Source organism: Babylonia areolata, chromosome 26, assembly GCF_041734735.1.
Source record: "Babylonia areolata isolate BAREFJ2019XMU chromosome 26, ASM4173473v1, whole genome shotgun sequence".
NCBI classification, from domain to species: Eukaryota; Metazoa; Mollusca; class Gastropoda; order Neogastropoda; family Buccinidae; genus Babylonia; species Babylonia areolata.
The window spans coordinates 46,575,753-46,590,424 of NC_134901.1; the positions used below are offsets into that span (position 1 = coordinate 46,575,753).

The 14,672-nt window shown below is 45.0% G+C and overlaps 1 protein-coding gene across 3 annotated transcripts in view; it reads left to right on the forward strand.

Moving 5' to 3' along the window:
• LOC143300857 (inositol 1,4,5-trisphosphate-gated calcium channel ITPR2-like) overlaps positions 1-14,672 on the forward strand; it is a 393,676-nt gene that overhangs the window by 206,621 nt on the left and 172,383 nt on the right. The gene's annotated exons all lie outside the window — the stretch shown is intronic.

A 14,672-nucleotide genomic window follows, 5' to 3' on the forward strand; every position in this document is an offset into this window, starting at 1 on the left:
AACTTATGTCAATCTGTGATATAAGCTGAATGTTGGGGTGTTGCAACAGACTGTCATAATTTGGTATCCAGAATCGGAGAACCAGCAAATGTCCTATTTTAGCGTCCTAAATCATTGCGTCTACTGGTTACAATTTCATGGATTGTGGGACCGAAAACGGAAAACAGCAAGATGGTGGCACATTAGTTTAGTGACTGAATCAAAGTTCAGTCAAATAACGTACAAAATAAGAGTAGAACTCCACTGAAAATGGGTTACAACATACACTAATTGTAACATCGTTTATTACATGCACGATAATTGTCGGTAAAAATGCCGGTAAAATAGGCTCCTGAATTTAGGATGATAAAACAGGACTTAGCCTCTAAGAGTGTGTTTCGTGACTGATTAAAAGTTCTATGAATATAACGCTGAACGAACCGTGATTAAAGTTATCAGGTAAGATGTGGTTAATGTGTGTTCTCTGTCCCGCTCTGGTTCTTTCTCTCAGGTCTGACGGGAAACATCAAACTGAGCGTCCAGTCATTCAGATGAAACGATAAACTGAGGTCCCCCCCCCTGCCCCCTGTGTACAGCACGCACTTGACGCACTGGAAAAAGAACCCATGGCAACAAAGGGGTTGTCCACCGCCAACAGTCTGTGGAATAGCTCCACTATGATAGGTACACAGACATAAATGCGTGCACTCAAGGCCCGACTAAGCGCGTTGGGTTATGCTGTTGGTAAGACATCTGCCCAGCAGATGTGGCATAGCGTATATGGATTTGTCCGACCGCAGTGACGCCTCCTTGAGAAACTGAAACTGAAACTGAAGCTGCCCCCGCTTGTCATACCATACAGTGGACTAGTCAGTGGTATTCTTTTGGATGGAAGAAAAAAGTAATATCTATGCCTGCACAGTTTCTGGCTGTTTGCATCTTATGCAGAAGGTCACGTTATCATTTCAAACCCCGTTCCGCACTGTAGATTGCTATATGAATCTTACCTGGAGGGTCAACCTACTATTCCAAATCCCCTTCTCCCTGTCATGATATTAATAGACCGTGAACTTGAGTGAGTTTTCAGTACTGTACCATAAACTTGAGATAAGAAGCGAGTGTCGAAGATCGCAAGCAACTCACAATCCTTGCCGGTGGTTCCGACGAAGACGACTTTCGTTGCTCGTATTTGCCTTTCCGCTTATTGAGATCACTGCTGCACAAGCAAAATCAAATCAGATATCCATTGCACACAGTGAGAGGGAGCATTGATAACTCTTGAGTGATAGCTTTCAATCACACTTTATTTCTTTCCATCTGCAGTGGTTTGGAACTTTAATTTTTTTGTGTTTTTTTGTTTTATAGCTATTACCCACTGGATGAAACGGAGTTGCCCATTCTCAGCCTTTCTCTAACTTTGTCAATGTCGAGTGATGGGAATGAAGGTGAGGAAGAATTTGGGTGGCTTTTCCAACGTAACACTTGTAAAAAATCTCTTTGGAATTTCTCTGTTCTGTCCTGGCTAGATCTGAGAAAACCGGGATGGATGGAGTAGGAGGAACGATTCCTTGTTTGGATTATGGATTCTCTGAGGGTAAAGGATACTGGCCGCACCAGAACGGGTTATTTTCTATATTGTTAGTTTGTGTGTGTGTGTGTGTGTGTGTGTGTGTGTGTGTGTGTGTGTGTTTTCAACAAAGATAGACCCTTAAGACATGTACACCCCTCCCTCTCAGCCCTGCTCTCTAGCACCTAGGAAACTAGGAGTCAAAACCTAGGTAAGGCCATGAACATATGACTGAAGTATGTTGTCTCAAGTTTACATTGATGTGTCGCAGTCATTCGTTTTGTTTGCATGTCTGCCTTTAAGAAAAGAACAAAAAAATCTGCATAATTATGTATATTAGAAAAAAGAGAGTGCTTCAGCATGCACATCCTGGCCACCATTTGGGGAGAGGGACATACCCCCCCTCCGCACCCCCACCCCTCCCCCATTCGGTGGTATCTCTTCAATCACATAACTAATGCTACATCCCATCACAGCAGCGATGAGGCAAGTAACCATTGTATGGTGATAAAACACAACGGTTATGTCGTTTCCCTCACCCACTAAAACCAGGTTTGTTCAACCACACGCTGACATAAATTGGTACGTACTGCGGCAATTTGTCACCATTTTGTGCCCGATTCTGTCTGCCAGTAATCTTCACCCGCGTGTTGGGAGAGACACCCAAACTGTCTCTCCAATCCCGTATCGACCTTAAAAAAAGAAAGAAAAAAAAAGGCGTTATGAACGGTGTCCTCCTCCTGTTCTTCACTCGTGGGCTGCAACTCTCACGTTCACTCGTATGTACACGAGTGGGCTTTTACGTGTGTGACCGTTTTTACCTCGCCATGTAGGCAGCCATACTCCGTTTTTGGGGGTGTGCATGCTGGGTATGTTTTTGTTTCCATAACTCACCGAACGCTGACATGGTATTACAGGATCTTTAATCTTCTGCGTGCGTATGCACACTAGGGGAGGGGGGGGGGGGGGGGGTCAGGCACTAGCAGGTCTGCACATATGTTGACCTGGGAGACGGGAAAAATCTCCACCCTTTATCTACCGGGCGCCGTTACCGATATTCGAACCCGGCGCCCTCAGATTGGAACTCCAACGCTTTAACCACTCGGCTATTGCGGCCGTCGTTATGAAGAGTGAAACACTCGATCTGTCTCTCCAATCCCGTATCAACTGGAAATTGAATAAAAAAAACAACAAAAAAAAACAGAAAGAAGTAGGAGACGTTAGGACATGGAGAGGAAGATGGAGTCCTTCTCACCCTGTGGAGTTTTCAAACCCAGTCAGACAGCGTCTTTCTCTTCTTTCGAGTTTCCTTTAAACTTACTTTTTCTAAAGAAAGAGCACTGTAGTTTCTCTCCATCACATTGGATTCGTTTCCATTGGAGTGATTCTGATTGGGTTTTTTTGATGAATTGTTGACTATTTTCTGTTGATTATTTTCTGTTTCAACTCACTCGTTTACACTGTTTGAATGAAATGTGCATGCTTCAATCTTCCCGTGCCGCCCAAATAATGAATGACTACAACGACACCCAGCAACATGTGGCCAGTCGTCTCGGACACCTTGGGACAAGTTGAAGGGCTGGTGTGATTCTCCATTCTCACTTGGGGCGTGGTGATGGGAACGAAGGAGCTGATTATGCTGACTGGGGTGTGTCAGTGTGTGGAGATGGAAAGCCACCCAGCCAGCATCACACTCACGATTGCTCTTCTTTTTTTTAAATATAGGTCTTTGTGGTGATAGACACAATTCTCTTTGTGGTGATAGACACAGTTCTCTTTGTGGTGATAGACACAAGTCTCTTTGTGGTGATAGACACAATTCTCTTTGTGGTGATAGACACAGTTCTCTTTGTGGTGATAGACACAATTCTCTTTGTGGTGATAGACACAGTTCTCTTTGTGGTGATAGACACAATTCTCTTTGTGGTGATAGACACAGTTCTTGTGGTGATAGACACAGTTCTCTTTGTGGTGATAGACACAGTTGATAGACACAATTCTCTGTGGTGATAGACACAGTTCTCTTTGTGGTGATAGACACAATTCTCTTTGTGGTGATAGACACAGTTCTCTTTGTGGTGATAGACACAATTCTCTTTGTGGTGATAGACACAAGTCTCTTTGTGGTGATAGACACAGTTCTCTTTGTGGTGATAGACACAATTCTCTTTGTGGTGATAGACACAAGTCTCTTTGTGGTGATAGACACAGTTCTCTTTGTGGTGATAGACACAAGTCTCTTTGTGGTGATAGACACAATTCTCTTTGTGGTGATAGACACAAGTCTCTTTGTGGTGATAGACACAATTCTCTTTGTGGTGATAGACACAGTTCTCTTTGTGGTGATAGACACAAGTCTCTTTGTGGTGATAGACACAATTCTCTTTGTGGTGGTAGCCACAGTTCTCTTTCTCCCTCATTCCCCATTCCCTACAAACATATAGGCTGTGAGATTAATTAGTTCATTTCGTCATTTGCTGAATCGGTCCGATACAGACCTGTTACTTCACTATATTGATAATCCTGGTGCAGAAGAGACAGTTGGGGTTATGATAATAATAATAATAATAATTTATTTTTATATAGCGCTATAATACAAGCATAAGCAAGCTCTAAGCGCTTTACAATCCAGTACCTAAAGTGAAACAAGAAACCACATAAAACAAAATCATTAATATTATTTAAAAATTTTTTTTAAAATTGTTCGTTTTTCTTGTTTGTATGTTTTTTGGGTTTTTTTCAGAGAATATAACATCATTTGATGTCATCCTGATCTGTTCTCCAGACTGTGCACGAATGGTTGGTACTGTTCGATTTTTTCCATTGTGAAATATAATAATTATGTGGCCGTTTAATATAGCTATAGAAGATGAACGGGACAGTTCCTGATTTAAAAATAAAATACACAACGAAAAGTGGTTACGTTTTGAAATACAAAACAACTGTACATGCACGCTCTTTTTTTCTCTTTTCAACCCCATTATTTGTATTTGTATTTCTTTTTATCACAACAGATTTCTCTGTGTGAAATTCGGGCTGCTCTCCCCAGGAAGAGCGCATCGCTATACTACAGCGCCACCCCTTTTTTTTGTTTGTATTTTTTCCTGCGTGCAGTTTGATTTGTTTTTCCTATCGAAGTGGATTTTTCTACAGAATTTGGCCAGGAACAACCCTTTTGTTGCCGTGGGTTCTTTCGCGTGCGCTAAGTGCATCCTGCACACGGGACCTCGGTTTATCGTCTCATCCGAATGACTAGCGCCCAGATCACCACTCAAGGTCGAGTGGAGGGGGAGAAAATATCGGCGGCTGAGCCGTGATTCGAACCAGCGCGTTCAGATTCTCTCGCTTCCTATGCGGACGCGTTACCTCTAGGCCATCACTCCACATGCAGTCAACACATCAAGTTAAGCGATTTTAAATTAAAGACATCGATACAGATTTTATGCACTTCGGTTATTAGTTCGTAAAAACACCGCCTAGCTAGTAAGTATCTGTCTTCGTTCAATCAAATTTTCCCAAAAATGAATAAGTGAAAACTATTCCGAACACTCGTATTCTCTTTTCTTCTCATCTGGGTTGAAGACGACATTTCCTGTTTGTTCCATGGTTCGTCTCTCGGGTCTTCGCATTAATAGCTTCACAAACCTGATCCAGAAAAAAAAAACCTGGCAGTAAGGTGAAGTTCTGCACCCACTGTTTGAACAACAGTGGAAATAAATAGGGAACGGTTCTCTTTTTAGCACGCTGGATTTCTCTCCGTCTTCGGGTAACTGAAGCTTTCGTTGACAACCTTGAACAAAGATGTGAATGCTCGAGCATGGCTCATCGTCTGGAATGGTGATTGATAGGAAGGGCGCCATGGAAGGTTAGCCGGTCAGTTTCCGTGCATTGTGACGGGAGCTTTAGGAGCTGGTGCCATCTCTCTGGCTTTCTCTCTCCACTGCGCATTGGGCGAGTGGGATGGTGATGTAAGCAGCAGGGAAGAAAACGTCACTTCCCCAAGATGATGGATGGCGCCGCGAGAGCAAAAGGTGGTTATCGCCCCTTTTCAGTGTCTGACCTGCGGGACGGGAAGTCAGCAGTTGCTGTGACGTAAGCAGGGGTTACAGTTTTTTATGTCTTTTGTAGCGTAAACAAGGTTAACAGTTCTCTCCCTGTCTTCCATAGCATAAACAGGGTTAACAGTTCTCCCCATCTTCAATAACATCAACAGGGTTAAAATAAACAGGGTTAAAAATTATCCCCATCTTAAACAAGATAAACAGGGTTAATAATTCTCCCCATCTTAAACAAGATAAACAGGGTTAAAATTCTCCCCATATTCACTAACATAAACGGGGTTAATAGTTATCCCTGTCTTCTACTCCGTCTGTATTCCCGCGTGTCCCCGGCAAGATGAATACAGATGATGGGCCAGCTCTCCGTACTAATGATTTGTAAACTGCAAGGAGAGGAGCTGGGTTAGTTGCGAGATGAAAATATTCCTGGCAGTTCTGTCTGCTTCGTGCTGTGGGGTACTCTCCGTGGTGCACTAATTGATGTCACTGACCTGGTCTGGAAGACATCCAAAAGCTAATGCGGGCAGATGTACTATCTACGTCGCCAGGCTTCCAGAGAAGATATAGATTCCATCATTTCCGTACTGGTGGGAATTGAGGGCGACAGAGCTGTATAGGGAAACCATTTGCTGAGGCACAGGGGGTTCCAGGCCGACTGAACTGGACCGGAAAACCACTTGCAGAGACCCAGGCTTTGACACAGAACCGACGGACCTGGAGGGAATCTGGTGATCAATTCCCCCGTGCGGTGCCCCAATGACTCTTCACAGAGTTGAGGGAGGGGGAGGAGGAGAAGAAATTAAGAGCCTCCATAGCAGGAAACGGCTTCACAAATCCTGCCATCAGTTTTACCACAAGAAGCGAGGTAGGGTGGTAGCTTCCTTTAGTGATCATGCAGAAGGTGATTTCCCTTGCTCAGTAAAGGAATGGTGTTTTGACATCGTAGGTCAAGGGTATAGAGACTTAGTCAAATGACTTGTCCGCTGGGAAACGTTTTGTTTGCCCCATCGCTCGCACGCTCAAGAAGTATGACTGGTTTTCTTCCCTCTTTTCTTTTCAGCACTCAGGAACCCGTCAGGAACGGGACGTGTAAGCTCATTACAACAGAATCCAGAAAGAGGTTACATTTTTCGTCATGGGTGCACGTATATCTAGAGCTTCAAACACTGGTGTCATTTTTTACGTCATCTATGCTGGCACTGGTAAGTGCGGTGAATGGGAAGAAAATGATTGTTCGCTAACTTTTTTTTTTTTTTTTTTTTTTTTAGTGTGGTGTATCGGGAAGATGATCCCCCCCACTTTCAAATTGTAAGTTTAAAAAAAAAAAAAAAGGGGGGGGGGGGGGGGGGGGTTAAATGCGAAATGTCCCATTGCCCATTACGACCATGGAGGCAGTGAATTCATGTCCACCGTGTACGGGACTCGGCGCTGGAGTCCAGTCCTCCACCACGAGGATCGAACTCGAGCAAGGATCCAGCGCTCCAACCATTTGACCACCGCGCCCCATCAAAGAACGTCATATAATCACATATGGTTGTCCTCCATCTGCAGCCTTCACGGCTCGACTGGAACTGGATTCTCTCTCTCTCTCTCTCTCTCTCTCTCTCTCTCTCCCTCCCTCTCTCTCTTTCCCTTCCTCTCTCTCCCTCTCTCTCTCTCTCTCTTTCTCTTTCCGCCCCCCCTCTCTCTCTCTCTCTCCATCTCTCTTTCCCTCTCCCTCTCTCCCTCTCTCCCTCCCTCTCTCTCCCTCTCTGTCTCTCTCTCCCTTTCTCTCCCTCCATCTCTCTCTCTTTCCCCCCCTCTCTCTCTCTTTCCCCCCCTCTCTCTCTCTTTCCCCCCCTCTCTCTCTCTCCCTTTCTCCATCTCTCTCTTTTCCCCCCTCTCTGTCTCCCTCTCTCTCCCTCCCTCCCCCTCTCTCTCTGTCTCTCTCTCTCTCTGCCTCTGTATGTGTGTCTCTCTCTCTGTGTCTCTCTGTCTCTGTTTGTCTCTCCCTCCTCCCCCTCTTTCTCTCTCCCTCCTCCTCTCTCTCTCTCTCTCTTTCTCTCTCTCTCTCTCTGTGAAGATGAACTGATGGACTGGTGTCGAAAAGGTTAAACGTCCTGCACTGATTATGACAAGAGCTTTAAGATGTGATGGAAGTTCTCTCACCTTCTCCGCCCCGCCCAGTGAATGGAGTGACAGGAATTTTTTTTTTTACATCGATTATCCACCGGAATGATGGATAGTGCAAAGGAGATGATAGCTATCTTATTCGTAATCTGACAATTGCTGAACACAAAACGTGCGTCCTTTGTGAAATGGACACGTGCGCACTTTCTCCTCTTCCCTGGCTGCTTTCTTTATCACGTTGGGAGTTGCGTCAGGAAAACTCGTTTGCACTTTCATTTTTTTTTTTTTTTTTTTTTTTTTTTTAATTAAATTTTTTTTTCTGAAATGAACTTGATTGATACTGACTGTGTTGAGGTACTGCGTGATCTACGATCTGTAAGCTTAGTTCCTCTGAACCGAGCGGGTCAGTTGTGGAGTAATGGAGTGATGGCCAAGAGGTAACGCGTCCGCCCAGGAAGCGAGAGAATCTGAGCGCGCTGGTTCGAATCACGGCTCAGCCACCGATACTTTCTCCCCCTCCACTAGACCTGCAGTGGTAGCCTGGACGCTAGTCATTTGGATGAGTCGATAAACCGAGGTCCTGTGTGCTAGCACGCACTTAGCGTACGTAAAAGAACCCACGGCAACAAAAGGGTTTTTTCTGGCCAAATTCTGTAGAAAAAATCCACTTCGATAGGAAAAATAAATAAAACTGCATGCAGGAGAAAAAAAAGGGGGGGTGGCGCTGTAGTGTAGCGACGCGCTCTCCCTGGGGAGAGCAGCCCGAATTTCACATAGAGAAATCTGTTGTGATAAAAAGAAATACAAATAAAAATAATACTCCAGTGGCTTATTGCGCTGTTTGCTCTCTAACTATTTATTGTGCAATCCCTCGGAACACCCCCCTCGCCCCCCTCTCCCCCCACCCCCACCCCCCCAAAAAAAGGTGATCCCGATAAGTTGCTGTGTGTGTGTGTGTGTGTGTGTGTGTGTGTGAGAGAGAGAGAGAGAGAGAGAGAGAGAGAGAGAGAGAGAGAGAGAGAGATTGTCAGTATTGTCCGTATTATTATGATGACAGTTATCATTATACTATATTATAATATGTAGTGGTGGTAGTAGTAGTAGTATAGCAGTAGCAGTATCGTAGAGCCGCAAGAGGCAAAACGTGAGTCCCCCTCCCAGAGGGTGACGAAGGGTGACGGCACGATCACAGAGTAGGTCCAACGGGAATATGGCAATCGGACCTGCACCCTTCCCACACCCTGATGATCAGTATCAGTATCAGTAGCTCAAGGAGGCGTCACTGCGTTCGGACAAATCCATATACCCTGATGAACGACCGAGAGAGAACGTCCAGCTGACGCCTTTGTGTGAATTGTGACCACAGCTTTGCAGAGCTGGTGGGGTTTCTTCAGTCTCCAGAAGGTGCAGTCAGCCGACGCCTGTGTGTGAATTATTGTGACCATAGATATTCATAGCTGGCATAGGTTTTTCGCTGTCTCGAAAAACGTTCAGCTGACGTCATTGTGTGAATTGTGACCCATAGATATTCATAGCTGACATAGGTTTTTTACTGTCTCGAAAAACGTTCAGATGACACCTTTGTGTGAATTGTGACCAAAGCTTTTCAGAGTTGGTATAGATTCATTGTTGTCTCGAAAGACGTTCAGCTGACGCCTTTGTGTGAATTGTGACCAGACATTTTTAGAGCTGATATAGTTTCTTTTCTGTCTCTAGAGACGTTTAGCTGATGCTTTTGTGTGAACTGTGATCACAGCTTTTCAGAACTGATGTACTTTCTTTTCTCTCTCTCAGGTACGTTCAGCTTGCGCCTTTGTGCGAATTGTGACCAGATATATTCAGAGCAGTGTCCTCGTTGTTTTGAGAGACATTTAGCCCATGCCAATGAGTAAATTGTGCCCACTGCTTTTCAGAGCTGGTATAGTGTTCTCGCTGTATCGAGAAGATCAATTCATCCGACGCATTTGTGTGAGTTGTGTCCTGAGATTTTATGTTTTAGATCTGGCGTGGTTTCTTCGCTGTCTCGAGTGACGTTTAGCTGACGCCTGTGTGAGCATTGTGACCAGAGCTTTTCCAGAGCTGGCATAGTGTCCTCACTGCTGTCTCCTCTCGGCGTCCTGATTGGGTAGGGTGTGCAGAAAGGAGAAACGGTTGTGTGACTGGTTGAGCAAGGAGGAGAGGCAATTCAGTCCGCCTTTTTCAGTCTTCAAGACAGCATTGCAGGAATTGGTGGTGGTGGTGGTGGAGGTCCATGTGAGACAGTAGTGGACACGGTTCCTGGTACCCCCCCCCTCTCCCCCCCCCCCACACCCCCCCCTTCACCCAGTTTGTCCCGGACACAAGAGCTAGGAGGAAGACTGATGATTAGTTTTCTCTTCTTCCAGAAACGTTTTGCCTTCTGTAAGGGCTGATGCCGGTACAGAGGACGATTGTGGGCCGTTACTTTGAAGCTTTGGATGAAACGTAATTCCAGGGCGAAAAGGAAAGGCTGTTTGGGTCGTCATTGTGTGCATTGATTGCCATTGTTTGTGCTGTCTGTTCTCCACCACAGAGCGCACACACCAGTACACAGTACACTCCTTAGCTGATGTGATGCTGCATGGTCATTGTCGCGTGACCTGCCAGGATGGAGTGGTGGCTCAGTGGTAACGTGTCCACCTGGGAAGCGAGAGAACCAGAGGGTATGGGATCGAATCCTACACCCGCCAGCATCCCCCCCTGAACCCCTCCCCCACACACGCCCTCCCCCACCCGCGCTAGACCTTGAGTGGTTAGTCCTGATGCTAGTCATTAGGTTGAGGCGATAAACCGAGGTCCCGTGTACAGCATGCACTTGGCGCACTGAAAAAAGAACTCATGATCTTTTCATCTCTGCAGACTAAATCAACTCAAGTAGGTGCACAAATATAATATGCGTGCACTCGAAGCCTATGCGCGTTGGATTCCCGTGTACAACAGACATTTAGTGCACGTGAAAGAACCCACGGCAACGAAAGGATTGTCCCTGGCAAAAATTCTGTAGAAAAATCAACTTTGATTGTAGAATAGTTACGCTCGCAGACAAAAGACAACAACTAAAAAAACCACGCAAAACCCCAAATAAACCCGAAAACCTGTGGGAGGTGCTGTAGTGTAGCGACACGCTCTCCCCAGGGAGAGCGAGCCTGAATTTCACACAGAGAAGTCTGTTGTGAGTAAAAAGTAACATACTACATGATAATACAGTACAGCCGAGACACTAACATGTCGCAATTGTAGGGACTGAAGTACGAGAGAATGGCGTTCAACCATACAGGTGGAAACTGTTGAATCTTCAATACAGATAAATCCCTACAAGTCAACAGACAGATAAATCCCTAGAAGTCAACGACAGTCTCAGACTTCCAAGCACACTGCAATTAACTGCCTTTCATTGTGAAGGGATGGTTAACATTGACCAACACGGATATGGAATCTGTTGATATGACACTTGAACACGTAGTGAAGCAAGCAGTGGATTTCTTCATACAACTCCAGAAGAAGCCTTGGATATGACCTTTCTCCCAAGTGTGACTGGAAAATCAAATCGAGCGTCTCTGTCATTCGGATGAGACGATAAACCGAGGCCCCGTGTGCAGCACGTACTGGGTGCACGGAAAAAAAGAACCCATGTTGTTGTCCTCTGGCAAAATTCTGCAGACGAAATCAGCTCAGGTGCACTGGATTGTATGTGCATGCATTGGAATCCTGTGCGCAATGTGTTACGCTGCTGGTCAGGCATCTGCATGTGGTGTAGTGTACAGTGATTTGTCAGAAGGCATTGACGCTTCCATGAAAAACAGAACTGAAACTTAAGACTGAAACAGTTCGACAAAATAACGAAGTCTGTGTTTCACCGACCAGTCTCTTTTCCCTCTCCCCTTCCAGCTACCTTCTATCCCCCCCTCCCCCACTGCCCACCACCTCCCTCAATCCCATCCCTTCCCCAGAAGATCGTTCTTTCTTTCCCTCATTCATCAGCTGTTGGAGAACAGCCAAGAACTACACAGCTTCTTATATTTCCTCTTATAATGGATGCACGCCAAATGCGATTCCATTTTCTGATCTTCCTTTGATTCAGTGTCTATCAGTTGTTGATTCAACCATGAAGAAGAGATGGAGCATCTATCCCAGGCTGTGTAAATGAGAATCGCGGAGGGAAAAAAGTCTGAATTAATTGCAGAGAGAAGATTAAACTAGTCATTTCAAAATGTTTTTGAAAACAAGGTTTAAAACAATTATTTATGTGCATGTGATTGATGTGGCCACACACATCAGCATCATTTCTCACCACTCTTTCTCTCTCTCTCTCTCTGTGTCTCTGTCTCTGTCTCTCTCTCTGTGTCTCTGTCTCTCTCTCTGTCTCTGATTTGGTCTTTACTCTTTTGGGCAAAGTGGTGACAGTGGTGACTTGAAAAGCTTGTAGGCACTTGTCTTCGTCTTAATAAACCGTAGAGGATTGTTCTTAATGCTTTTTCTCCACACCTTCCGTTAGCTGAAAGGGACGCAATATGTTTATTACCTGAAATTATTAATTTGGCTTGAGGTAACAGGCCTTTGGGACCTTCTGTGTGAAACTGTGGGCATCAGCGGTAAACCCGTTTCTGTTGCACTGTAAACTAAATGGTACCACCCTACATTTCACAAATTTCACCCATAAGTTTGGGTGTAGGCTTTTTTACTGGGCGCTTGACCCTTTGCTGGAGCCGTGTGTGATAATAGTTTGACCATTGAGCACTGCCTGGGCTGGGAGTGAGAAAAAATGGAGAGGCTAGCAGCTGATACAAGACACTGCGTCATGGAGAAACGCCATGCTTTCCAGTTTTAGAAAAAAAAAAAAAACGTCGACATGTCATTACAGATTTTCTATTCTTGATCCCCAGATGTCAATCTTCAGTGCTTTGTAAAGTAGCAGAATCCTAAAGAGCAGACTGAATTATCATTAGTAATGTGTTTCCTTTCTTTTATCAAAGTGGGGTGGGTGTGGGTGGATGTAGAGGGAGGGGGCGTTTCCAAAGTATTTTACCCGATAACACAATATTTACACCCAAAATGGGGGGTTGGGAGTGTACTGGATACTGGGCGTGTTTACAGCATTGTTTACAGAACCTGTGGATTCCTTCCAGCCAAAGCTAGTGCAGTCAACCAGGTACACAGCACGGCGGTGACTCCATCCAGGAGGCAGTTCTTAATGCTGCAACCTCGGGGGCTAGCTGACCTTTGGGGACCATCCCAATGCCGCCGACTGTCCTACAAAAAAACCCTCTTGTCCGAGAGAGTGGGGGGTGTAACTTGGGCAAGACACAACACTCCTCACTACAATCAAATTCTGGCCCAGATAGTCGGGACAACAGTTGTCTTCTCTGCTGTTCTGACGGACATAGTCGGACATTACTTCTTCGTTCGTGAGCTGCAGCTGCCACGTTCACAAGTATACACAGTGGGCTTTTAGGTTTATGACCGTTTTAAGGCCCCTGCCATACAGGCAGTCATACAGATAGACGTACACTACACAACTGATTGTTATGCATAATTACATACACGGCAGAGAACAGACAGTGACATATCATACAGGTACAGCCTCCGATACTTCTGCACTGAAAATCAATCATTTTTATCAAGCGGTTTTCAGATGACTCAGTGCATCGAATCCATTCATCCTCATCCATTTTGTTGTGACGTTATTCCAACCGGAGGACAAGGAATCCCACGAGAAACAGTTCATCAACGTTGCTTCCCAAAGTGCCACATGTCAGGGACAGACGGAGTGGAAAGAAAAGAATAACAACAATATTAATAATAAGAAGAAGAAGAGGAGGAGGAAGGAGGAGGAGAGAGGGGGAAGGGGGGAGGAGAGAGGGGGAAGGGGGGAGGAGAGAGGGGGAAGGGGAGGAGGCGGAGGGATTGGGGGAGGGGAGGGAGGGAGGGTCTGATTGATTGATTGATTGATTGATTAAATCTTCAATGGGTAAAGAAAGGCCTTTTTTGTACAATTCTGCTCATTTAACGACACAAAACAAGAAGAAAAAAAAGAATGATATAATGATAATAATGATAACACTAATAATAATAATAATGTTGATGCTGATGATGATGATAATATTCGTCATCGTTGTCATCATCATAATCATAATTACAATCATAATCATAACAATATGAATTGATCATCGCCATCATCATAATCATAATTACAATCATGATACACAGCGACTCTTCTCAAAGTCGGGCTCTGTGCGCTTTACAAAAAGTCCAGTTGTCCTGAATCCTCCACACTGGTGGGTCTGTGGAGTTATATCTGGTAGTGCCCCAACCCCCCGGTAGAGTCTATATGAGGGTGGGGTCATTCTGAAGCGTTACACCGGCAATCATTCTGCCCTCTGTCTGTCCACTGAAATCTGGAAGGACCAGCAGGGTGAATCCAGAGGGATGACGCTGGCGCTGAAAGCTCTTGTCTCTGTATATAGCACTCACGTGTTTTACCCCATAGCACTCACGTCCATAGCACTCACGTGTTTTACCCCATAGCACTCACGTGAACCAATTTACCTAACAGGCAGATTTTCTTTCCATGCCATTTGGGTTTTCTGTTTTTATTAGACTCTCCCTTCCTACAACTTCATTTGAATTTTCCTCTCTTTTTTTACAGTTCTCGAAATAGAACCTGTCGATAGGGTGAAACGTGATCAACAGTTTGCGCACATTGTGACCATTTTTGACTCGTGTAGTCTATGTGATAACCTGGTGTTTCGCGCGCGCGCGAGTGTATGTGTGTGTGTGTGTGTGTGTGTGTGTGTGTGTGTGTGTGAGCGTGATTGGTTTTTGCGCTTTCTTCTTCCTACAACCTTTTTTTGACTTTTTTTTCTAATTCTCAAATAGAAATTGTCTTCAGGATTGCTAGTTGGCGTGCATTGCAGCAAACAATGTGTGAAAGGTGGCAGAAT